The 24,318-nt window shown below is 45.8% G+C and overlaps 1 long non-coding RNA gene across 1 annotated transcript; it reads right to left on the bottom strand.

Annotated features, from left to right (window-relative positions):
• Positions 1 to 2,991: 2,991 nt before the first annotated feature.
• Positions 2,992 to 21,432, bottom strand: LOC132647055 (uncharacterized). Its single transcript, XR_009585339.1, has 3 exons — positions 21,070 to 21,432; positions 17,843 to 17,921; positions 2,992 to 3,178 (listed from the first exon to the last, which is right to left on the bottom strand). It is a non-coding gene; the product is annotated as an uncharacterized LOC132647055 (long non-coding RNA).
• Positions 21,433 to 24,318: the final 2,886 nt, after the last annotated feature.

Here is a 24,318-nt window from a genome sequence, read left to right as displayed (position 1 = left end):
CTTTCCGTGAAAATGTGGATGTGACAGGATGTATGAGGGCGGGACGCGGGTAGCCCCTTGGCTACAAAGGGCCCAGGCATCCCCTCGCTCGTCTCCAAGAACTGAATGCCTGAAAACTGTCCAGTCTCCCGTGACCTGCGACCCCGACAGCTACTCTTCTGCTTGTCTTGGGGTTGGAGGTCTAAGCAGAGATAGGGTGAGGGCCGAGAAAGAAGTAGTGGGGACGCTTGAGCTATCCTTTTCCCGCTTTTCTGCCACCACCGAGGCTACTCCTGACGCAAACCTTTCTCCTGGGCTCAGATTCTGTTTTCCTCAATACCCTGTAAAACAGCACTCTTTACTTGCGTGCCCTGCGTGTCCTCAAATTCAGTCCGTCCAAAACCGAGACAGTATCACTCTGAGCCGAGACTCAGAGCCTTATTTCATACCGCAGATGTCCAAATTAAGATTTGAATTCTTAACCCATAATTTCTTCAGAAGCAGCACCTGGCTATCCTAACTTGACCTCTCTAAGCTTCAGGATGATGATGATGATGATGATGATGATGATGATGATGATGATGATGATGACGATGACTACAGTTTAGTATGCATTGTCCTTGAAAATAATAGGTCGTTTGGGTGGCTTTTCCCCTTCCCGTTCTCAGCCAATGGACCATCATTCAGCGGCCGTCTAATCAGATCCTAATTCTCAACGTTCAGTTCAAATTGGGCTCCGGGCTAGAAAACCGGAAAAAAAAAGTCTTGCCCTTGCTCTTCTCTCTATGCACCACCATCACCTGAGCAACAGAAGCAACTTTAGTCTCTCAAAATCTAGCCCATCGTGCTGGATAGTCTCCAGAGGAGCTTTATAGCTACAGAACTGTTTAAACAGTCTGAGAGACTCTATTGCTTTTAGGATAAAGTCCAACCTTCAACTCACACAGCCCTTACATGCTGGATGCCTATACCAGCCTTTCTGGCTTCATCTCACGCTCTACTTTTGCTCCTGCCACATAAGAATATGAACTAACATTTTTTAACATTCTTCTTCCTATCAAGGAGCCCTTCCTTCCTTATCTGACTGGAAAACACCTATTCCTTCTACAACGGAAAACTACAATATCACATTCAGCTAGGAATTTGACTAGTATTTCTAAAGTTCCCCGAATTTAACACTATTAAAACCCTTTCACACCTACCTATTTTCCCCTCTCCCTCCCTGCACCCTTTCTTTTTTTCTTTTAGGATTCTCGCCTGGCCTAGAACTTGTGACCCATATCTTTATGTACTTATTTTATATATAAGTGTTTCACCTTCATACACAGATGTGCACCATATGCATGCCTGGTGTCTCATCAGATCTCATGGAAATAGAGTTATGGATGGTTGTGAGCCACCATGTGGGTGCTGGGAACGGAACCCTGGTTCTCTGTAAGAAAAAGTGCTCTTAACCACTGAGCCATCTCCCCAGTACCCTGGCCTAGAACTTACAACAGTCCTCCTGCCTCAGCCTCCCAAATGCACCACCTTGCCTGACTCTATTCCCCCAAGCAGTACCAAGTGTAATAAATGTAATCCGACTCCATCATTTCCACAAGTCATAGTCCCATCTGTATCTCCCACACTTGACACATAGTATCAATCAGTCTGTTAAAAATATATTTAATAGCCTGGGTGGTGGCATAGGTATTTAATCCTGGCATTCAAGAGGCAGAGGCAGGCAAAACTGTGAAACCCAGAGATGCTGTATTCAAAAACAAACAAAAATGCACTTAATAAATGTTTACTATGTGCAGGTACTGTTCTGACCACCTCATTGACCCTCTCTCACTAAACAAGCCAACAACCCTTTGAGGCTTCCTACTGTTCCTTTTTCCCTTTGCTGAGGAAACTGAGGCATGTTCACAGAGCATAATTAATCCTAGGATCACAACCCAGGAAATTTAGTCTAGACTACACTATCCTTGCACTGTCTCCGGGCAAATAGTAGCTCCTCTAAAACATTAATATTCTGACCATTGGAAACAGTAAATGTGGTTCCCTGTATTAAAAAAAAAAAAAAAAAAAGCCCCTTATAGGTGTGATTAAATAAGGATTTTTAGATCAGAACTGCTCTGCTCCTGCGAGAAGACTTCAAAAGATGTAAAAATAAATGCAAGAGAACAAGCCTTCCTCTGCATCCTCCCGGAAGGAACTCAGCCCTCCTGGCACCTTGATTGCAACCCAATTACATCCATTTTGGACTTTTGAATTAAGTCACTGTAAAATAGAGTATTATTGTTTTAGGCTGTTACACATGCTAATTTGTTCCCTAGTCAGAAGAAATCCATTTCCAGCCATTTGCTATGCTAGTAAAATGGTAGGGGCTGCCTGCTAGAGGTTGTTATCCATCCAGATGTGTCCATCCCAATTGTTAGGTCCCAGTTGCTATGCTAACACCCTGCCAAAGCCAACAATCAATACATCTCTAACATGCCAGTACGTTGTATTTCTTTCTTTGCTTTTGAGACATGGTCTTGCTATGTAGCCCAGAGCTAGCCCCAAAGTCAAGATCCCCCTGCCTCAGTGCCCTAGTGCTGGGATTACAGGCACTTCACTCCCAGCTCTTCAACCAGGTCATCACTTTCAACATTGTCTGCTCCTCCAGCTCCCGGAGAAGAGAGGATTTGCTGTTCTTCAGTCTTCCATAAAATGTTTTGGATTTCACATTATGTCCTGAATTGATAGATGAGTGGGTGACCTAAAACTGAAATCCCTTCAAGATTCTCAAAATCGCTAACAAAACACAACCAACTACAGGAGACAGGAAGTGACGCTATTCCTGTGTGCCACTCCAGGACCACAGCGCAGTGCGCTCAGCAGGCTGAGAGTCCTCTGAAGGAAGAAAACTGGTGCACGCACTGGCAGGAAAGTTTTAGATACTATACTGGTGTGTGGCCTGAGGAGCTCAGCGCTATTTGATTAAAAGAAAAAAAAAAGGCCTGTTATTTAATATTAACTTACCTGAATAGGAAGGCTTTGTGCTGGCAAGTTTTATGTCAACTTGACATAGCTGGAGTCACCTGAGAGGAGGGAACATCAGTCAAGAAAAATGCCTTCAGAAGATCCGGCTGTGAGTGGGGCGTTTTCTTAATTAATGATCAATGGGGGGAAGGTCTGCTGGGTTGGGCCGCTCCTGGGAAGGTGGTTCTGGGTTCTATAAGAAAGTAGAGTGGGGAAGACATGGGAAGCAAGCCAGTAAGCAGCACCCCTCCATGGCCTCTGCATCAGCTCCTGCCTCCAGGTCCCTGTCCTGTTTGAGTTCCTGTCCTGACTTCCTTCAGTGATGGACTATGATATGGAAGTGTAAACCGAATAAACCGTTTCCTCTCTGACTTGCTTTTGGTCCGTGTATTTCTTCACAGTACTAGAAAGCCAGACGAGGACAGCTTTAATTTTCTTTCTTATTACAAGGACAAACGAACAAAAGATTGAGAGTCCCTGTGCTAAGCTGAGACAGGACTTACTTTTAATTTCTTTTACATTTATTTATTGTGTGTGTGCATGTGTGTGCACACGTGTGCACTCACGCATGGACACATATTCCATAGTGAGCATGTGGAGGCCAGATGCTTTCAGGAGTTGGCTCTCTCCTTCTACCATGTGGTCTCCAGACATCAATTCAGGTCGTCAGTCTTGATGGCCACTGTGTTTAGCAACTGCACATTCATTCTAGTACTTATGACATGGTTTAATGTGTTCCTTCTACCTACACTTCCAATCTGGAAACAGGCTAAAAGCCTTAGCCCACATGACAGAGCAGTGTTTGAGGGGCTCATCGCTACTCAGCTACCAACAATGGGACCCTTATTGCCATCTGATCAGTGCCTACTAAGTTTCAGAATTCCATCCTAAGATTAGAGCCATTTGGGGTACCAATTATCTAAGCTTTAGTTTCCGAGAAAAATTAGAGCCTGTGATAAATTCTTAGAAGCAAGTCATTCACCGAGGAGTCGATCCCAGAAACAGGAGTGGTGTGGGAAAGAGGGAAAGCCAATGGGGAGTGTGTGAGAGCCTGGAGGAGCACAGAGGACTTCCCGGAAGAGACCACCTGGAAGAGGAGCCTGATCTGCTGCAGGAATTCTCATCTCCTGAGGGTTGTCCCCAGGCTTGTCCCTGGACTTGATGGCTTTGTTCGAAGGTCCCTCTCCCAATCTGATGCCAGGGAAGTCCCACAGGAGACTGAGGAAGGTGTGTGATGAGGTCAATGTTGCAATCTAGAGATAGTTGAACTGTGCAAGGCTGCAGCTGAAATCAGAGATGGGCTCTGGGAATGCCACTCCAGAGGTGCCTGCCGAAAACTGCCTGGGTTTCATTTATAGGTTCATCTTATAAATCAAGCTTAGGAGATAATGCGAATCTTGTTTACACCCCTGTCTGAAAGGTGTGTGAATTTTAATTACTCCACAACCTCAACAACTTGGGAATAGCAACCTTGACTGTTTGATTTATTACAGGAAGTACGTAGTGTGACAGTGTGTTCTTGCTTTAAATTACATCGTTTTGATTACTAAGTAGCTGAACACCTGTGCATAATAGGCTTATAGCTGACTGGGTCTGCTTTCTGGTGGCTTCCTTGGTTGTTTGACTGATTGGGTTTGAGATAAGCTCTCACTATGCAGATCTGGTTGGTCTGGAATTTTCTGTCTAAACCAGCTGCTCTTGAACTGATATCCACCTGCCTCTGCCTCTGCCTCCCAAGTGTTGGTGTCAAAGTCATGCACTACCATACATGGCTATTTTTTTTGAAACAGGGTTCTCTGTAGCCCATTAGCCTCAGACTCACTGCGCAGCTGAAGCTGACATTGAACTCCTGGTTTTCCTGTCTCCACCATGCCTGGTTTGAGTACAGTCCTTGGTAAATTATACATTTGAGTCTTTTGTTGGAGTTTTTTAAACTATTGGTATTGAGACAGAACTTGAATAAAACAAAATATGTACATTCAAATGTTTGGCCTCTTGAGTGACAACTGTTCATCTTCATAAACACTAGCAAAGCCCATCTGATTGGGGAAGCTCCCTCAAGGGCTTTGCAGTCAATCTCCTACCCCCTACTCCCCAGCAGTCAATGATCTGCTCCTTGTCACTGTGAGTTAGTTTTGCTCTAGAACTTCATTCTGTAAGAACTTTGTTGTGTCCAGTTCTTTCATAATATTTTTGCCGTGTTGGGCCTTGAACACGGGGCCTTGTGCATTGTAGGTACATACTCTTCTACTAATCTACATCACTAGCCTTCACGTTCTTGAGATTGGTTGTGTCTTGTCATCAGTTATTGCTTTCCTTTATACTCCTGAAGAGTATTCCATTCTACATACCGATCACAATCTGTTTATCCACTCGACTATCAATAGACAGTTCAAGCATTTGGCTACTTGAATAAAGCTATGAGGATTCTCCAAAGACATACATCCTTTATTTTAGTGCATCAACACCTACAGGTAGTAGCAGCTTGCTGTAGAATGAGCACCTGCGTGGCTCCATAAAAAAATTACTACAGCGTTCTTCAAATTAGCTGGGAAATTTAGTGTGCTTTTGGTAGAGCACTTTCTTGCCGTATGGTCTGAGGCTCTCTTCTACTTTTATTGACCCAGTCCTTAAACTTCCATTTCTCTAGAAGGCTCTGATGCCTTTTACTGAAGAATGGCCTTTATCAAAGGCCTTATCAAAGTCTAGGTGAGCTCATTATAAAGGGCACAGCTGTTCCTGCATCTTCCCTGTGGGTACAGAACCACACATGGTCCAGCCAGATGGCTCAGCAGGTAAGGGCACTTACTGCCAAGGCTGATAACCTGAGTTCAGTTCGAGAACCCACATGGCAGAAGGAGAGAATTGACCCCTGAAATTTGTCCCCTGACCTCCACATATAAGTTGTGAGAAGTGTCCACACACTCACATGTACACACACAGACACACACGCAAACACACACATTCAAATGCATGCACACATACACACACCGAAATAAATAAGTAAATAAAACTATAGTTCTTCTGGCCTCTAAGAAGCGTGCTTCTGTGAGTTCTGAGGCTGCAAGGCAATGATTTCTGCTACAACCCGAGGGAGCTTGGAAGCCTCTGAGGACAGTTCAGCTCACCAGACTCACATTGGAGCCATCACCCAAGACCTGGCATGAGAACAGGCAAACGTATCTCAGGCTGCATTTGTGGTGATTGGGAGCTAATAAATAAAAACTGTACAGGGAGCAGGCAGGGAAGAACTCTGCAGGTAAATTCTGCTTCTTAATAGAATCTTCCCTTTCGTGCTCCTTCCTCTTTCAATAAAGGCAGGTGTGGGATCTGGAGCTGAAGCAGCTAACGTCAAACTATGAGGAAGAAGCCGAGAAAAATCACAAAGATAGTCAACTGAATGCTTTTGAGTCATCAACCCTAGGCTAGGCACCACCTGCCTCCAGCTGTCCTGTTAGGGCAAAGAGAGGTGGATTGGTTTGGTTTTGCTGTTTGTAAGCTGTGGTTTCCTTGAACCCTTTTCGCTGTAGTCAGGTGCTAGTCTTCAGTGGTACTGAGCTTCCAGTGTAGGCTTCCCTCTGTTTGATTTTGACAGTTTTGTTTTGTTTTGATTCATCGAGGCTCCTTGAGTGTGGCAAGCCCTCTGGTAGATCCATCGTAATGGGACTGTTAATATTCACTCTAGGAGATGAGGTAAGAGGGTCACAAGAAACTCACACACCCCCTCCTCTGGGATTCCAATCACCACACCCTGGCCACAGCTGTACTTATTCTTAGACGTGCTAAAGCACATGAGGTAAAAAATTGGAGAGGGGGCTCGAATTTTTTGGGTGGTGCCACCAGCCTCAAAGTCACTAAGGCCCCAACCCCAAGAAGCTCATTTGTTCAACAGGCTGGACTTGGTTTGCTCTCTTGGCTCATTTCCTATGGATGGTGGTTTCTTTTACATCTCCCCAGGAAAGCCACAAAACTGTAAAATGGTGTCACCACTGTGGAAAGCTACAGAAGTGTTTTCTTCAAGAGTTAAAAAGGAAGTCAGGTGTGGAGGCATTTTAATCCCTGCACTTAGAAGGCAGAGGCAGGTGAATCTCTGAGTTAGAGGCCAGCCTGGTCTTTTCCAGGAAATCCAGGGCTACACAGAGAAAGCCTATCTCTAAAAACCAAACCAAACAAACAAACAAGCAGAGTATAAAATGAGGCTGGATTGGGGCTGGAGAAATGGCTCCAGTAAACAGCACATCAGCCCTTCCAAGAGTTCAGGGAAACTTCAGAGCAAGCTGGCTAGCTAGATTAGAGCCAAAACCTCACACAAGAGACCCTGCCTCCAAATACAGTGTAGAGAGCAATACCCAAAAATATCCAGTGTCAACCTCAGGCCTCCATGCACACGTGTGAATGAACACACATGTTCACATGTACCCTCATACACACAAACACACACACACATACCACACATACATATATACCATTTTTTTAAAATAATGAGATGTGGTGTCTCTCGATTCGAATCCCATCACTTAGGAGACTGAGGCAACAAGATCAATATGAGCTTGAGGGCAGCCTGGGCTACATGGCATGTTTCAGGCCAGTGTGGGCTACAATATTAGACCCTGTCTTAAAGCAAAAGTTTTTAAATAAGATTACTATATGACCCAAATATTTTTAAACAAAATTCCTAACGTTCGATTTTACCAATACTCAAAAGCCAGATGCTGGGGGGAAAGCCTGCTAACTCAGAGGAACAGAGAAAGCACCCAGCTAACCTTCCTACTCAGCCAATGTCCCAGAAGGAAAAAAAAAAAAGCCCTGCTTCTCCATGCTGTCTTAAAAACCCTTCAAACTAAAGATCCCTCTTGTCTACTTCCTGTGCATCTCTCTATTTGTCCTCCAGACTTCCTCTCACTCGCTATGATTTTTTTTCATGTTTACTTCCTGTCAACTGGTTACTTGCTCTGCCTCTTGACTATGGTTGACTTTAATTAATCCTGTTTACAGAAAGCTCTTGGATTAAAGGTGTGAAGGTTTACACCTGTTTATAATAAACAGAAAATTCTTAGATTAAAGGTGTGTGCTAGGGTTGAGCCACACCATACTAGAAACAGGTTTTTCCAGTACACAGTCTCAGGGTGCACAGTGTGGTCAAACATCCTGCGACAGACAAGCATTCTACTTTTGGAAGATGTAAGCAGAGACTCAAGGAGGCGTCTGTATGCCCATGTTCATAGCAGCACTATTTGCAGTATCCCAAGGGTATCTGCAGTGGTTTGAATAAGAATAGCTCCTATAGGTTCATATGTTTGAATCCTCGGTCCCCAATTTGTGGAACTGTTTCAGAAGGATCAGAAGGCATGGCCTTGTTGGAGAAGGTGTGTCACTTTAAAACCTCAAAGCCCATGCCAGGCCCCATGCCCCTCTCTGCCTCTTAACTTGTAGATAAGATGTAAGTTCCAAGCCTCTGCTCCAGTGCCCATGCCTGCTTGCCTGCTCGCCTGCTGCCGTGTTTCCCACCATGACGGCATGGGCTCACCCTCTGAAACTATGAGCGAGCCCCTCCCCCATTAAATGCTTCCTTTTATAAGTTGCCCTCATCATTGTGTCTCTTCACAGCAATAGAACAGTAATTAAGACAGACTTCATCCCGAGGATCCACCCACGGAGCCATGAAAAGATGGCTGGTGAAGCAAAGTGTAACGCAGACACACTCTAGACTATTACCCAGCCTTAAAAAGGAAGGGGGGAAGATAGCTTTGGGGGGAAAAGTGCTTGTCATCAGCTGGCCGACCTGAGCTTGATTCCCAGAACCCACATGTAAGGAAGGAGAAAATCTAGGCTTCCAAACATTGTCCTCTGACCTCTACATGTATGCTGTGCCATGCACACCTCCCCAATACACACATATATACAAAATAAATAAGTAAATGTAATAAAAATTTTAAATAATTTTTAAAGGAAGCAAATCCTGACACAGGCTAAAATATGAATGAACTTTGGCAACATTATGATATGTAAAACAAGCCAGCCAAAAACGAAACAAAACAGACAAATTCTATGATTTCACTGGTGCAAGATAAAGTAGTGAGATTCCTAGGGACGGGACGGACAGGAGAACAATTGTCACCAGGCTTGGGAGAAAGCAGATAGGGAGCATTTAACGGCTGCACAGCTTCGGTGTGGAAGGCAGTATAACCTCCACAGGAGGGTGGCGTGGCCCTGGAACAGTAGAGGTACAGTTGATAGCACAGAGTTGTGTACTAGAACCAGTAAGCTGCTAAGTTTTATGTTCCTTGTGTTCTACTACAGTTGATATTGATGACTGTTTTGTGAGTTTATAAGCTCTTTCCTGAGAAGAGGTTTTCAGAGAGAAGGCAGGGTAAGTGGCTGCTCCAAGGCACAGCCCTCCTAGCAAGGCAGCAGAAGGAGCAAGGGAAGGCAGTGCAGGAGCTGAGGCCCTTGGCCCATGCTTGATGATTCCTTCTCAGACTGGCCTGAATCTTCAGCAGCTGGGAAACAGGCCCTGGGCACCCAGGAGAGTGGGACCCAGCGTCTACTGGGTTTTTTGTTTTTGTTTGAGACAGGGTTTCTCTGTGTAGCCTTGGCTATCCTGGAACTCTCCGTGTAGACCAGGTTGGCCTAAAACTCACAGAGACCCTTCTGCTTGCTGTGACTAAAAAAGTGTACTACAATGCCCTACTAGTATTTGTGTCTTTTCAGCTTTAAAAACATTTTCCTATTCTTAAGTTATGTGTGATTGTGTTTGTCTGTGTGTGAACACATGCAAGGGAGTGGAGTGCCTACAGAATAGAAGAGGGTGCAAGGTCCCCAGAGAGGCCCAGTATGGATCCTGCCAACTGAATTCTGCCCCCCTACCCAGGCAGTACTTGCTTTTAACCTCTGAGCCATCTTTCAGGTTCCTAAACTTTTTTAAAAGTCAGTATCTATTTTTTTTAATTTATTACAATTTATTCACATTGTATCCCAGGTTGGTCTCTCCCCATTCTGCCCTCCCTCCCTCATCTCCTCCCATGCCCCTCTCCAAGTCCACTGATAGGGGAGGACCTCTTCCCCTTCCCCTCTGACCCTAGCCTATCAGCTCTCATCAGGACTGGCTGCATTGTCTTCCTCTGTGGCCTGGTAAGGCTGCTCTCCCCCTCAGGGGGAGATGATCAAAGAGCCAGCCACTGAGTTCATGTCAGAGACAGTCCCTGTTCCCTTACTAGGGAACCCACTTGGACATTGAGCTGCCATGGGCTACATCTGTGCAGGGCTTCTAGGTTATCTCCATGCATCGTCCTGGGTTAGAGTATCAGTCCCAGAAAAGACCCCTGGGCCCATATTTTTTGACTCTGTTGCTCTCCTTGTGGAGCTCCTGTCCCCTCCAGCTCTTTCTATCTCCCATTTCTTTCATAAGATTCCCTGCGCTCTGCCCAAAGTTTGACTATGTGTCTCAGCATATGCTTTGATACCCTGCTGGGTGGAGTCTCTCAGAGGCCCTCTGTGGTAGGCTCCTGTCCTGTTCCCTGTTTTCTCCCTCTTCTGATGTCTATCCCATTTGTCTTTCTGAATGATGATTGAGCATCTTAGCCAGGGTCCTCCTTCTTGCTTAGTTAATATCTGTTTTTAAGTTAGAAATAATTTAGGTGAAAAGGATAGTTAAAATACACTAGACAGGGGCCGGGGAGATGGTTCAGTAAAATTGCTTGCTGCACAAGCATGAAGATCTGGGTTCAAATCTCCAGCATCCACATAAAAGCCAACGCTGGTGGTGTACATTTGTGGTTTTAAATACTTATATACTTATTTACTTAAAATCATGTGTATGAAGCGTATGTTCATCTTAGTTACTTTTCCATTGCTATGACAAACAACTTATAAAAGAAAGTGGTTAACTGGGCTTGCTCTGTCAGAGGGCCAGAGTCCATGAGGGCAGAGAGAAAGCACGGTGTCAGGAACTGCTGAGAGCTCACATCTTGAGAGATAAACAAGTGAAGAAAACATTGGGCGTCGCCTAAGCTTTTGAAACCTCAAGGATACCCCACCCCGCTGTGTGCCACACCTCCTCCGGCAAGGCCACACCTCCTCCGGCAAGGCCACGCCTCCTAATTCTTCCCTAACAGTTCCACCAAGGGTCCAGGTATTCAAACGCATGAGCCTATGGGAGAGGTGGTCATGAAAGCCAGACATGCTGAGCTGGAGCTGGAGTTACAATCTGTTCATGAGCTGCCTGATGAGGGTGCTGGGAACCGAATTCGGGTCCTCTGCAAGAGCGGTGTGCACTTTTAGCCCGTGAGTCCTCTTCCGGCCCCTGGCACATTTGTAACCCCAGTGCTGGAGAGATGGAAGCGGAGGGTCCTGGGGGACGGTCAGCCAGGGACTCCCTTGAAGGGGGTACTCTAGGTACACCTCTGGCTTCCGCATGGACACACACATGCACATGAATGTGTGCACCTGTGCATGCATTTGCCACATGCACATTTCACACACTAAATAAATAAATAAGCAACTGAGATGGCTTTTGCAAGAGTGAAAAATAAAACATTAATTTTATGTTTAGCATACACTCTAGAAATAAAAACTGAAATGGATGGTTCGAACCCAGGACCAGATCCTAAAGCTTTTGGGGAGCCATTCTACCAGGCAGGGTGGTGGGTACCATGTCTTAGCTGCTAGTAGAGCTGAATCTGGGCTGGACTTGAGATGTAAGTAGCGTAAAACCCACAGAGCAACACTGCCAACGATAACTGGAACCAAGCCTTCTTACAGGGTCTATACAGCCCTACAGCCCTACGTTCCCCCTCCCACGTAATTCTGTGAGGGAACCAGGCCTGTTACACTTCAAGACACCAAGGCCCAGGAAGATGGTGACTCACTAACGTGCTTCTACCAACCGCATCTTACCAACAGCAGCCACAACTGCGCCGCAGAGAGGAACTGGAAAGATAGTGGCAGCTGGATCGGAGGCTCTGAGGCCCTGTGTGGTATTTCTACCCTGTGATGTGACCTCCTCAGCAGCTGGAGCCAAGAATACTGCTCGTCAGCCTGCAGAGAGGCAGCTGTGATCCAACGCAAAGGCCGAAGCCAACAGGACGTTAGATGGGGAGAGCACCTTGCTCCACCTTGCTCTGTCCTGGGTTCCTACTTGGTCCGATTGTCCCATCCCGTTAGACTTTCTCTCTTCGTGCGAGTGCTCTGTTTTTTCACCAGAATATTCATCTTCATATGGCAACAATAGCTTCCTGTCTGATTGGGTTTTGAGACAGTCTTGCTATGTAGCCTAGGCTAGCCTTAACCTCTAGCTCTTCCTGTGTCAGTGCCCACGTGCTGGGATGACAGATAAATGCTATTATGTCCAGTGTTTTCATTTTTCCTGCTCTTTAATAAGAAATAACATTTGCATATGTAACAGGAACAAGTTTCAGTGGTCTCTGTGAACCCTGGGCCCATCCTGCTCTTCAAAACACTGAGTTGGCGTGTGTTGCCAACACACACACACACACACACACACACACACACACACACAGGAGGGGGAGAGAGATTTTAATTTTTTTTTTAGTGATCTATTTTTTTTACTTCACGTGAATTGGCATTTTGCCTACACGTATGTCTGCCTGAGGGGGCTGGATCCTTTGGAGTTACGGACAGTTGTGCGCTGCCATGTGGACCCTGGGGATTGACTCCAGGTCCTCTACCAGGGCAGCCAGGGCCCTTACCGCTGAGCCGTCTCTCTGGCTCTGAGGCTGGTGGAGTTTTCTAGTGAAGTGCAGCACAGGAAGCGAGATAGGAAGAGCACTGACACAGGCCTGTGCTCCCGCAGCCCCAGACGTCAGCGGCTGGAGCAGAGACGGGTGCGCTTGAGTCCAGGAGTTTGTTGCCTGGAAATCTGGAGACAGAGCTCAGTGGTGGAGCGGTTGTCGTTCAGCATGTTCTGGCCTGTCGAGACAGCTCAGTGGGTGAAAGTGCCCGATACCAAGTTCAACCTGAGTTTGAGCCTCAGGACTTTGTCACAAAAATATTTACATAATAGAGAACGTAGCATATAGAGGTACAATTTCTTATCCTTATGTTTTTAGTTTTCAACCAACAAATATTTATGCCAGGGATATAGAGGGCTACCAATACTCTATATCAAGAATTTTCCTGTGCCATTAAAGACTTCAGAAATGTCTATTCTCCTTAGCCACCACAGAATTTACACCCACAGAATTTTGAAATGAACTTTTTATCATTGAACGCTTAGTTTGTTTCCAAGTTTCATGAATAATGGTAGACACATCATGCTGTCTAAATGTCTCATCATTTCCTTAGGACCAATTCTTGGAATTGGAATTCCTAAAGGAGTTTCAACTTTTATCATAAAGAAAATACAGGAAGAATTATATCGCCCCTACCTTAGGAGACTGTCTGTTCTCTCTGGCCACTCTGGATGGCAGCTGGAGGTTTCACACACCCAACAGCAGAACCATTCGCCCTCCTGTTTCTTCCCATCGCCTTTCCTTGACTGCCCTAACTAGCCTTTGAACTGATCAACAACTGCGTTTTTCTGACACACAGAGACCAATCAACCCTTGAGGCCAGAGCGGAGTGCTTGCTGGGAAGGCCTGAAGCTGCGTGCTGAGCCAGTTTAAAAGGGGGAGTCAGTGCCAAGATAAGAAAGTCAAGACTAATCATGACCAAATTTTCTTTGCAAAGCACTTTTTTTTTTAAACTTCCCTTTTACTTTTTTAATGAACATGTACAGTTTATAACAGAAAAAGCTAACTTACTGGGAAAAACAACATGGGTTTCCCAGGATTGGCAGAGACTAGAGATTATCTGGTTTCTGGAAAGGCAGCTTTGAGTTCTTGGACTCTGCAGCACTGCCTTCAAATCCTGGCTGACTCAGAATGAATCTGCTCCTGAGTCACTCAAAGAAAGGATCATTGGTTTCCTCTACAGACACTAGTGAGGGCAATGGTTATCTCTCAGTCCTGAAAGTGGTCTCTAAGGCCAATTGCTGGGGACCCACTGTCCAAGAGACATACTGTTGACTCATGGCCAGAATGTCTGAGCAGGCACAGGAGAGCAAAGATCGCCCCAGCTGCTCCCAGGGGTAACCGTGCCATCTCAGGAAGTGGCAAGATGCACACTGGAGACATCCTGTCCTGAAAGGGACCGTGGTGATTTGTGCAGAAGGCAGGGAAGCAGTTCTCAAACTCTCTGACCCCAGGATTCCTCTACACTATTAAAGGCCACAAATGCTGGTGCCGTGTGGGCGCTAGCATTCAAGAGTCACCGTATTAGGCGTTCGAGCCAAAAAGGCTTTCAGTATTTATTAGCTTATTTTTTAGAATATTTCCTCCTGCATCCTTTGTAATGACTAATATCAGCTTTTGTGTGTGTTCATGTGTGAAAAGTGGCCATATCTTCTAAGTCAAAAAGGAAAAGAAAAATAGTGATAGAATTCCTGTGTTCTGATATTTTTTTTTTCCTGTCTGTACTATCAGCATGCAGCTGCGTTCTTAAACTTACAAGTGCTCCCACACTTGGCCTGTTGCACGTCTAATGAAAATGAAAATGCATTCTTTTATGTGTAGTTGGAAAAGGAAGGGGTGTTTTAACTGCCTTTCCAGACAAGTGTGGGCATTCTTTTAATGCTTTGTAAAAATCTGACAAGGGGAGAGGGTTCTAGATTGTATTGTTTGGTTGCTTGCTTTGTCATTGTTCTTGTGATAAAAGCTTTCTGTGAGGCTCCGGCTGGCCTGGAGCTCTAAGCCATCCTGTCTCAGCCTCTCCACTGGTTGGCTTACCAACTTGTTCCTGTGGTACAATATACACTGGTGGCCATTCGTAAATGGACTTCTCAGTTGCGCTAAGGTAGTCTGTGTCATTTGTGTGGCAGCACGTGAGGCAGTTTCCTTCCCTTTAAGAATGGAAACTGCTATATGCCTGTTCTGTTTTCTCTGTCCACTCACCTGTCGGCGGGAACATTTCCAGACATTAAATAAGCCGTGGGACTCTCCTCCAGAGAGATTCGCTGCTCAACTCCTGGGGCTTGGCTGCCTACCAGGCAGGCTGGCTGGAGCCTGCCTAACCTCCATGAGCAGCCACCCAGCCTGGACCTTCCTTCTGGCCCACCTGGCTGGTGCCTCACCAGACCTGCCTTCCGGTCTGCTGGGCCTGAGCCTCAACAGGCCCGTGTTTGACCTGCATCCCTGACCTTAATACAGTAGTTTAGCGACACTTCAGTATCGCCACAGGCACAGCCATCTGATACCAACATCTCATTTACAAGAGCTAAGTAGCACTCAGCAGAAAACTCCACACCCCGGCCAGTCACAGGGACCTTGCCCTAAAGCGCTCCGGCCATTTCTGAGAGGTCTGGGACCTTTGATCTTGTTCCCATCTTGAAGAATAGTGTTCATCCTAGTGGAACCCAATGGAACCCTCCAGTCCCTGCACCAAGTCCAGCGGCAGCGGTGCGGGGAGAATGCCAGATGACAGACTCATTCCAGGAACTGCCAGTGCCCTCCGCCCCCACTGCTGGCCCCGCCAAAGGAAGAATGACCGGTCCACTCAGGCTACCTCTGGGCAGAGAACAACAATAAGCAGTTGTAAGAAATATAAAAAGTGCTGAGATGGGGCTGGGGAGGTGGCTCAGCAGTTAAGAGCAAGACTTCCTGCTGCTCTTGCAGAGGACCTGAGTTGTTCCCAGGACCCTGGGTGAGCTGCTCACAATTGCCTGTAACTCCAGCTCTAGGGAATCTGATACCTTCCTCTAGCTCTCAAAGGCACCTGCGATCACTTGTCCATATACATTCCACATAATTTTTAAAAATTAAAAAAAATCTTAAAAATAAAGTTCTGCAAACTGGGCATAGTGGCACACACCTTTAATCTCAGCACTCAGAAGGCAGAGGCAGGCAGATCTTTGTGGGTTTGAGGCCAGCCTGGTCTACAGAAGGAGTTACAGGACAGCCAGGACTACACATTGAAACTCTGCCTCAAAAACAAACAAACAAAAAAACTGTAATAGAAATAATGCAAGTTCTGAGGGGACAGGTCAGAGACAGAAGAACCAACCAGATCAACCTTGGCAGGGCTGCAAGACCTGTTGCCCAAGCAGGGACCAAGAGGTGGATAGACGCTGCTCAGAAAAATGTTAGCTCTAGAGCAACTCCCTACCTAGGCCTGCGGTGAAAGAGCACGGGCAGGTTCCCATCAGGCCGGAGCAGAGGAGGGCGGAGGAGGAGTCAGAGGAGCAGCCGGGAACCAGCAGCGCAGAACATTTAGGACAACATTTACGTGATGAGCCTCTGCAATGAACCCGGGGGGCCTCGAGTATGCCAGCCAGGCATCTTCAGGGCTGCCCTTGGCTGGGCATAATTCATTTAAACCTGCACCCAGGTAAGACTGAGCCCATCCTGAGTGTGCGGAGGGCCAGACACCACTCTTAGTGGTTCAAATGAAGCAACAAAATGTAATCCCAGTAACGACGTGAGGTCGGCTCTATTATTCTCCCCGTTTTAGAGATAGGAAAGTAAGGCACAAAGAGGCCAAAATGCGTTCTTCAAAATCGTGCTAATAAATTGGAACCTGCGCTCAGGTTTCAGCAGCTGTGCTTGCCTCTGCTTTGAGGCCTGAGGACAAGAGGAGGGATTTGGGCTTCCACGTAGCAGGACCACTGGACAGCATTAGGCGGAAAGTAGGCAGCTGTGGTTTGCACATTTCCATTCTAGCTACCATGCATGAAAAACAGGTGATTTTTCCTTGGTGGTAACAACCCTATTTCAAAAGGCTGTCACCTTAAACAAATGTGAGGCTGCCACAGAGCCTCCTTATAAAGTGAATGCTTATCGATTGCCTAGCTTTGCTTAGTTCAATACCAAAATAATTCATCCTTGCATGGTAATCATTATCCCCCTTTTACAGGATTTGGTGATGCTCTGGAAAAGAATGGGAACAGTATAGCTATGGACTAATAAACGTCTTCTCTAAGAGATAAGTCCCCCTATTTCTAGAGTTTGTTCTCCTCCTCCTCCTCCTCCTCCTCCTCTTCCTCCTCCTCTTCCTCTTCAGAATAAATACTTCAACTGTAGTTGATGCCAGACATTCAAGAATTTAATAACTGACCTGCAGGATTGCAGAGAGTTTAGCACTGCTGAGTGACTGATTCACACACTAAATCTCAGAGCAGCCAAGATTTTTCTTCAAGGTCTAAAGGTGGGTGATGGTTTAACTCGGGTCTTTTCTTTGTCCTCAGGTGTGGTGATTTGAATAAGAATGGCCCCCAAACTGGGCATGGTGGTGCAAGCTTGTAATCGCAGCACTTATGGAGGCAGAGGCAGGTGGATCACTGTGAGTTCAAGGCCAGGCTGGTCTACAAAGTCCAGGATAGCCAAGGCTATACAGAAAAACCCTGTCTCAAAAAACAAAACAAAATGGCCCCCATAGGCCCATATATTTAAATGCTTGCTCACCAGGAAGTGGCACTATTTGCAAGGATTAGGAGGTGTGGCCTTGTTGGAGGAAGTATCACTGGGGATGGGCTTTGAGGTTTCAGATGCCCAAACCAGGCCATGGATCTCTCTCTCTCTCTCTCTCTCTCTCTCTCTCTCTCTCTCTCTCTCTCTGCTGCAGATTTGGAAGTAGGCCTCTCAGCTCCTTCCCCAGTACCATGTCTGTCTGCGTGCTGCCATGTTTCCCACCATGACGATAATGGACTAAACCTCTGAACTGTAAGCCAGCCCAATTAAATGCTTTCTTTTAAAAGAGTTGCTGTGGCCAGGGTGTCTCTTCACAGCACCGGAACACTAAGACACCAGGTAAAAGAGTTCTTGAAGAACGAGTTTGCAAGCTAAGGACATGATGGTAGAGCACTCACCTGCCATGCAGGAAGCTCTTGTTTCAAACCCCAGTGCCACATAAACTGGGCACGATGGTGCACGCCTGTCATTCTAGACCTGCGGAGGTGGAGGGAGAAAGACTAGGAGTTAAAGGTCATTGCTGGCTTTATAGCAAATTCGAGGCCAGCTTGGGACACACAAGCGACCCTGTCAAAACAAATTATTGTTAATGAACTGGCATCTGTGGAAGAGTCTCAATCTTACCTCAATCAGGTCCTAAAATTCATAGTATTTTTAAACTTTTGTTTTTACTAGTTATCTGTTAATAGATTTGGCCACTACTGAATTGTGACATTTATAAACAGAAGGTAAGGTGTTACTGGATTTTTGTTTGCAAATATCAATGTCAGTGATTCCACTAAGCCTCTCTGCCAGAACAGTCTTGGCAACCCCCATCACCTCCCACTGCCCAGACATAGAGAGGGAACGATGGCTTGTTTGGGGAGTAGACTCAGCCAGCAGAGCACCAAATCCTGGCAATTGTCTTTGTTTGTTGTGATCGTTTCTTCTTTGAGAATCTTACAACATAGCCCAGCTTGGTCTGGAATTCACTTTGTAGACCAGCGTAGCCTCGAACTCACAGAGACCTCTCTGTCTTTGCCTCTGAGTGTTAAGATTACATGTGTGACTTAGCTCATGTAGCTTCCGTTATGATTGTAAATTGACAACATTTTTCTGGTTGGGTTTCTAGTTACCGTTGGACTGGCTTCTCCTTTTTCCCCCGCTCCAGGTCAGTCGTTATATTTTATAGAACCCACTGTGACACGTTTGGATCAGTAGCATTCTGTCCTTTAGTTCTCTGGTAGTCTCTAAGAGAAACACGTGCTGGCTCAGCTGTGGCTCAGCTGTTCCCTGTTGCTGAGATCAGTGTAAATATTATCTCCCTAAATTTTGTTTGTGTGCTGATAATTTTGTGGCGACACTGATGGCTACCAGGACAGTGGTGCTATTTAATTAACTCACAACACTGTTTCTAATTCATTTCCATGAAATTACACGTTCTCTCATTGTAGAATAATAAAAATATGAGTTCAATTACATGCACGCTAATACATTGGAATCTATGTGGTAACAAGAAAATTTCCACCCACCACACCAGGAAGTCACGTTATAGTTGAATTAAAAAGATCCCTTGCATCCTAGCTGTGTGATCTGAGGTAAAACACTTATGTTTTAATTTTCTAAGGTTTAAATAAAGCAAAAATGCTACCCAGAATACACTGGTGTTTTAAAGATTTATCGCGATAACAATATGTCTGGAACAAAATAAATGATCATTACTACTTTCCCCTGCACGGTCTCCTATTAGGGCAAACCCAAAAGGCTTCCCCAAGATTCCAGCAGATACACAAATATCATCTCTTAACACAAACTTTCATGTACCCAGAGCACACATTTTCTAGAAAACCAGAATAGAATCTTTTAAAAACTGGACAATTTTGTAGGCTTGCAACTTTCTTAAAACAATCAAACAAACTGCCTGATATTAGTAAATTCAGATGTGGTTAAATAAAAGAATTTTGATTACTCTCTCTGTGTATGTGTGTGTGTGTAAAAACATGTGTGCCACGGCATGCATGTGGAGGTCAGAGGACAACTTGCTGGAGTTTCTTAGCAACAGCCTCTTTTACCTTCTAGGCAGCCTGTAACTTCTTCATCTCATGTCCAGATTCAGGGCTGCTGAACCACATGGTGATTCGGCTGGCTTGCTTCCCTGCTTGCCTTTGCAGTGCTAGAAATGGACTCCAGAGCCTCACACATGCTAGGCAGGCGCTCTGCTTCTGAGCTACACCCACCAGCCCTAGCCGTTTTATTTATTGGTTTTTTATGTATATATTTTCTTTATCTCTTTTATGTGTATGAGTGCCCCATCTGCATGTACACCTGAACTAGAAGGCATCATATCTCATTATAGATGGTTGTGAGCCACCATGTGGTTGCTGGGAATTGAACTCAGGACCTCTGGAGGAGCAAACAGTGCTCCTAACTGCTGAGCCATCTCTCCATCCCCCTAGCAGTTTTATTGTTGTTGTTTTGAGATCAGCTCTGGCTAGGTAGCCCCAGACTGGTGGGGGACTCACCGTGTAACCCAAGTTGGCCCTAAGTGCATCGTCTTCCCCTAACCTCCTAAGCACTGGGATTATAGGCGCGTGCCACAAAGCCTCATATGCTAATTCTGTTTTTAATTATGTCTAAGGAACTTCCTTAGTAGCTACACTATTTCAATTCCTACCCCGTGGTACTTGTGGATTCCAGGACTACTGTTTGAAATACAGCTTTTTAAATTATAATAATCAATTTCAGAAGCTAGTCAAGGCTAGCCAGGCAGATGTTATTATCCGCAGTTCTGAAGGCCCTTCAGAAAGGAGTGGCCTAGACACACATGCTGGATTTTGGAGTCTCAGCACCTGAGACTGGACAAGCCATGTGCCCGGGAGGAGGGACACCAGCATGCTTTCTGTGTGAGGCCGGGTCCTGAGGGCTTTATAACCCAGCGCAGAAGCTGAGATCTCAGCAAACCCATGGGGACTATTGTATACAAAGAATGCAGTAGATACTCCTAACCCAGCCAACACTCCAACACGCTAAGAACTCTTACAAGCCACAGCTCGGCACAATCACCAAACACAAGGTCTATTTCCTATTTTCTAATAGTTAATATCTCAAGTCAGTTATTGTGTACCCATATTTCAAAACTGCTGGCCAGTTTTGAAACAGCAACTACGGAACAGCAATTGTTCACCTTCAGGATCTCATGATAGGAGTGGCCCGGTCTTACAAGAGAGTATGGCACCACATTCTGCTGTCTTGAGAGAGATCAAAACCCAAAATTTGAAGTATAATGTTTCTGGTGGTATTTTGCTCTAATGCCATCATAAAGCCGAGGAACTCAAACCATTGTAAGTTGGAAAGCATCTTTTTTTTCTGTTGTTATTATTACTATCATTTTTTTGGAGGCATGGTCTCATTTCGTAGCCCTAGTTGACCTTGAACTCACTATTTAGCCCAGTCTGCTGTTGTTCTCGTTCTCTTTCCCTCTCTTCCTCCCTCCCTCTCTGACACACACACACACACACACACTTCTGTAGAACACAGTAAGAGAACAGCAGTCCCAACAGCTCCCAGGAGTCTACTCCCAGCCCGTTGCACCACCTGCTCACAGCTGTCTTTGTTCTTACCTTGTCCCGGTTTTCCGGTAGCTTACCTGAGGGCCTGCAGTCCGAAGCAGAGTGTCCTGACTCTGACGCCTCCCCTCTTGCTGACTGAAGCTTGCAGGCCTGGCGCAGGCCGCTTCCTGGACCTGGAAGGGCCGTGTCAACGTGGCTGCATGGCCATATGTCTCCACATATGTCTCTGGAATCTTGCAAAGGTAAAGTCGTTTCATCACAATTAAGATCACTTTTGGTTTCCGCTGAAATGAGTCTGCACATAGGATGGTACCGCAATGCCTACAGATTGTTGAGCTCTCTGCCAAGGGGAAGTTGAGTTGAGGATACCTTGAATTTTGATTGAGCTAGAGATTAAATATAGATATAGACATAGGCATAGAAGATCCAGCACTGTTGTTTCCTTTTTTTTTTTTTCCTTTTTCTTCACTCTGTAGCCTGGTTGTCCTGGGACTCACTACTATGCAGCCCCATGCTGGCCTCTAACTCACAATTATAACCCTGCCTAACCTCCCAAGGGCTGGGATTTCAGGCATGAGCCACTGAGCCTGGCTGAGTTGAATGTATTATGTGGTTCACAGTAACTGTCACATACATTTACCACCAATCCCTCCGGGTTGGTAACAGCGTCTAGGACCACTCACACTGCCCACTGTATCAATAGAACCGGCACTGACAGGACAGTGTGGAGCTACGGATGCCAACCCATGTCCAATCTGAGTGTGTCCTACTGTACCGCCATGCTGTGAGTGAGGGCAGTGGAAAATCAGAGGCTGACAGTAATGGAGCCTCAAGTTAGTCTGCGGGAAATCTGTCCAATCCTTCCAGTCAGCAATTGTGTAAAATTATAATGGGAAAGTTCTAACCCACTGGCAGTAGGTGGAAACACAGGCTTTTTCTTGCCAAAAGTTTACATAATAATGCAGCATTCATTTAGGTTTTTGCCCTTTTTGCAATTGTTGTTTTGGATGGGGTGTTTTTGTTTGCTTGTTTGTTATCATTTTTATAATGAACAGAGAGGGAGATAATCATTAAATTTAGGAAACCTGAAAGCTGGGTTTTTGGTTTTTGTTCTGGCTTTTGTTTTTTCAAGACAGGATTTTTCTGTATAGCCTTGGCTGCCCTGGACTTGCTTTGTAGACCAGGCTCTCCACAAACTCAGAGAGATCTGCCTGCCTCTGCCTCTGCCTCCCTGAGTGCTGCGATTACAATCCTGCGCCACTGCGCCTGGCTGAGAGTCAGGTTTAAAGGACAGTCATGGGCATGGGAGCTCAGATCTGGAATTCTAGCCCTCAGGAGGCCAAGGCATGCAGGTTGGGCTGTGTTGTGAGGTCTAAGTTGGCCTAGGCTACAAACTGAGCTTCTGTCTCCAAAATCAAAACCAAAACAAAACAAAAAGATAGTCCTAATCTATTTTCTTTGAAGTTTTTTCTTTTTTAAGACAGGGTCTCGTGTATTCTAGGCTATCCCCCAACCCACTATATTTAGCAGGGGATGACTGTAGGTGCTAGCACCCTGATTTACATAATGCTGGGTACAAACCCAGAGCAAGTTCTCTGCCAACTGAGCTACAGCCTGCCCAAATCCTCTTTCTTGCAAAGAATAAGGGAAGATCCTGGTGGGCCAGTTGGGACCACACAAAGGAAGGATAAAGCAATTAGATGCTGGGAAAGGGCCTGCGGGGATTAACAAAGCCGGCGTCACATGAAACTCCAAAATTAAACCTACAATCCCTGCAAACACATCCCAGTAACATCTCCTGAAAACCTGCCTCGCCCTGACCCTCAAAGCTGACTGCTCAGCTAGACAAGGCTCAGTCAGGACCAGCCTTCTCCTTTTTGTTACGGAGGACTCGGCCGTCTGGACCAGACACGCTCTACCAGTTTGACTCCTTTATTTGTTTGAGGAGCTACCATGTGACTTGTTGGGAGCTGTGTCTCCTATCTATCTCAAAGAGATGTCCTAATTAAAACAAAAGAAAACCAGAAAGGCATCCCTGTACCCCTCTAGGTCCAGTGTTAGGCACTGGTCGCCAGACCTTCTATACGTTGGAAGGGAGGCAGGAAGTTTGTGTGTGGAGGTAGCAGCTCAATAGCTCACCTCTGCCGTGAAGACATCATAGCAAATGCCATAGCCATTTGCCTGCAAATAATCCACCTATTTTTTAGAGGAGAGAGGAGCACTGAGACAGGGTCTCAATATGAAGACCAAACTGGTTTTGAATATGGAACAATCCTGCCCCTGGCTCCTGGCTCCTGGCTCCTGAGGGCTAGGATTTCAGACTTGCATCGCCATGGCTGGTTAAGATTCATCTTTCTTTTCTTTTCTTTTCTTTTCTTTTCTTTTCTTTTCTTTTCTTTTCTTTTCTTTTCTTTTCTTTTCTTTTCTCTCCTCTCCTCTCCTCTCCTCTCCTCTCCTCTCCTCTCCTCTCCTCTCCTCTCCTCTTCTCTTCAAGAACAGCATCATGTGTGGCCCAGGCTGGTTTCCACCTTACAGAGAGAAGATGACCTTGAAATCCTGGTCCTCTGCCTCTACCTCTCCCGTGCTGAGGTTCTAAGTGTGCAAGGTTGTCTCCTGCCCAATTTATGCTGTGCTTCCTACCTCTGAGTAAATACCAACTGAACTGTAACCCAGCCTCAGACCTATCGTGTCAAAATCTTCAAATATTTATTTCCTGGACAGGGTGGGGCACATGTGGTGATCAGAGCCAACTTTTGGGAGTTGGTTTTCTCTCCGTCCACCATGAAGGTTCTGAGAATTGTACTCAGATAGTCAGACTTGGTGCCAAATGCCTTTCCCCGTTGAGTCATCTGGCACCGTGTGGTGGTTTGAATAAAAAATGCCCCATAAACCCTTAGGAAGTGGTGCTACTAGGAGGTGAGCCTTATTGGAGTAGGTGTGGCCTTTTTGGAGGATGAGTGTCACTGGGGGTGGGCTCTGGGATTTCAGAAGCTCAAGCCAGGCTTAATGGCTCACTGTCTCTTCCTACTGCCTGCAGATCAAGATGCAGAACTCTCAGCTACTTCTCCAGCACCATGTCTGCCTGCCTGCCACCATGCTTCCCACCATGACGATGATGGACTAAACCTTGGAATGTGAGCCAGCCCCAACACAATGTTTTCTTTTATAAGAGTTGCTGTGGTCATGGCATCTCTTCACAGAACCTAACGAAGACACCTCAGATCCATCATATTTTAAGATTAACCTTCTAAGAGTCTATTTTGCCTCTTCCTTGCAGTTTGTGGAGGTGAAGTTCAGAGGAAGCTCTGTTTCTGGAGCGTTCCTGA

This window comes from Meriones unguiculatus, chromosome 14, assembly GCF_030254825.1.
Source record: "Meriones unguiculatus strain TT.TT164.6M chromosome 14, Bangor_MerUng_6.1, whole genome shotgun sequence".
In the NCBI taxonomy this organism is placed as follows: domain Eukaryota; kingdom Metazoa; phylum Chordata; class Mammalia; order Rodentia; family Muridae; genus Meriones; species Meriones unguiculatus.
This window is presented reverse-complemented; position numbering and strand designations above follow the sequence as displayed.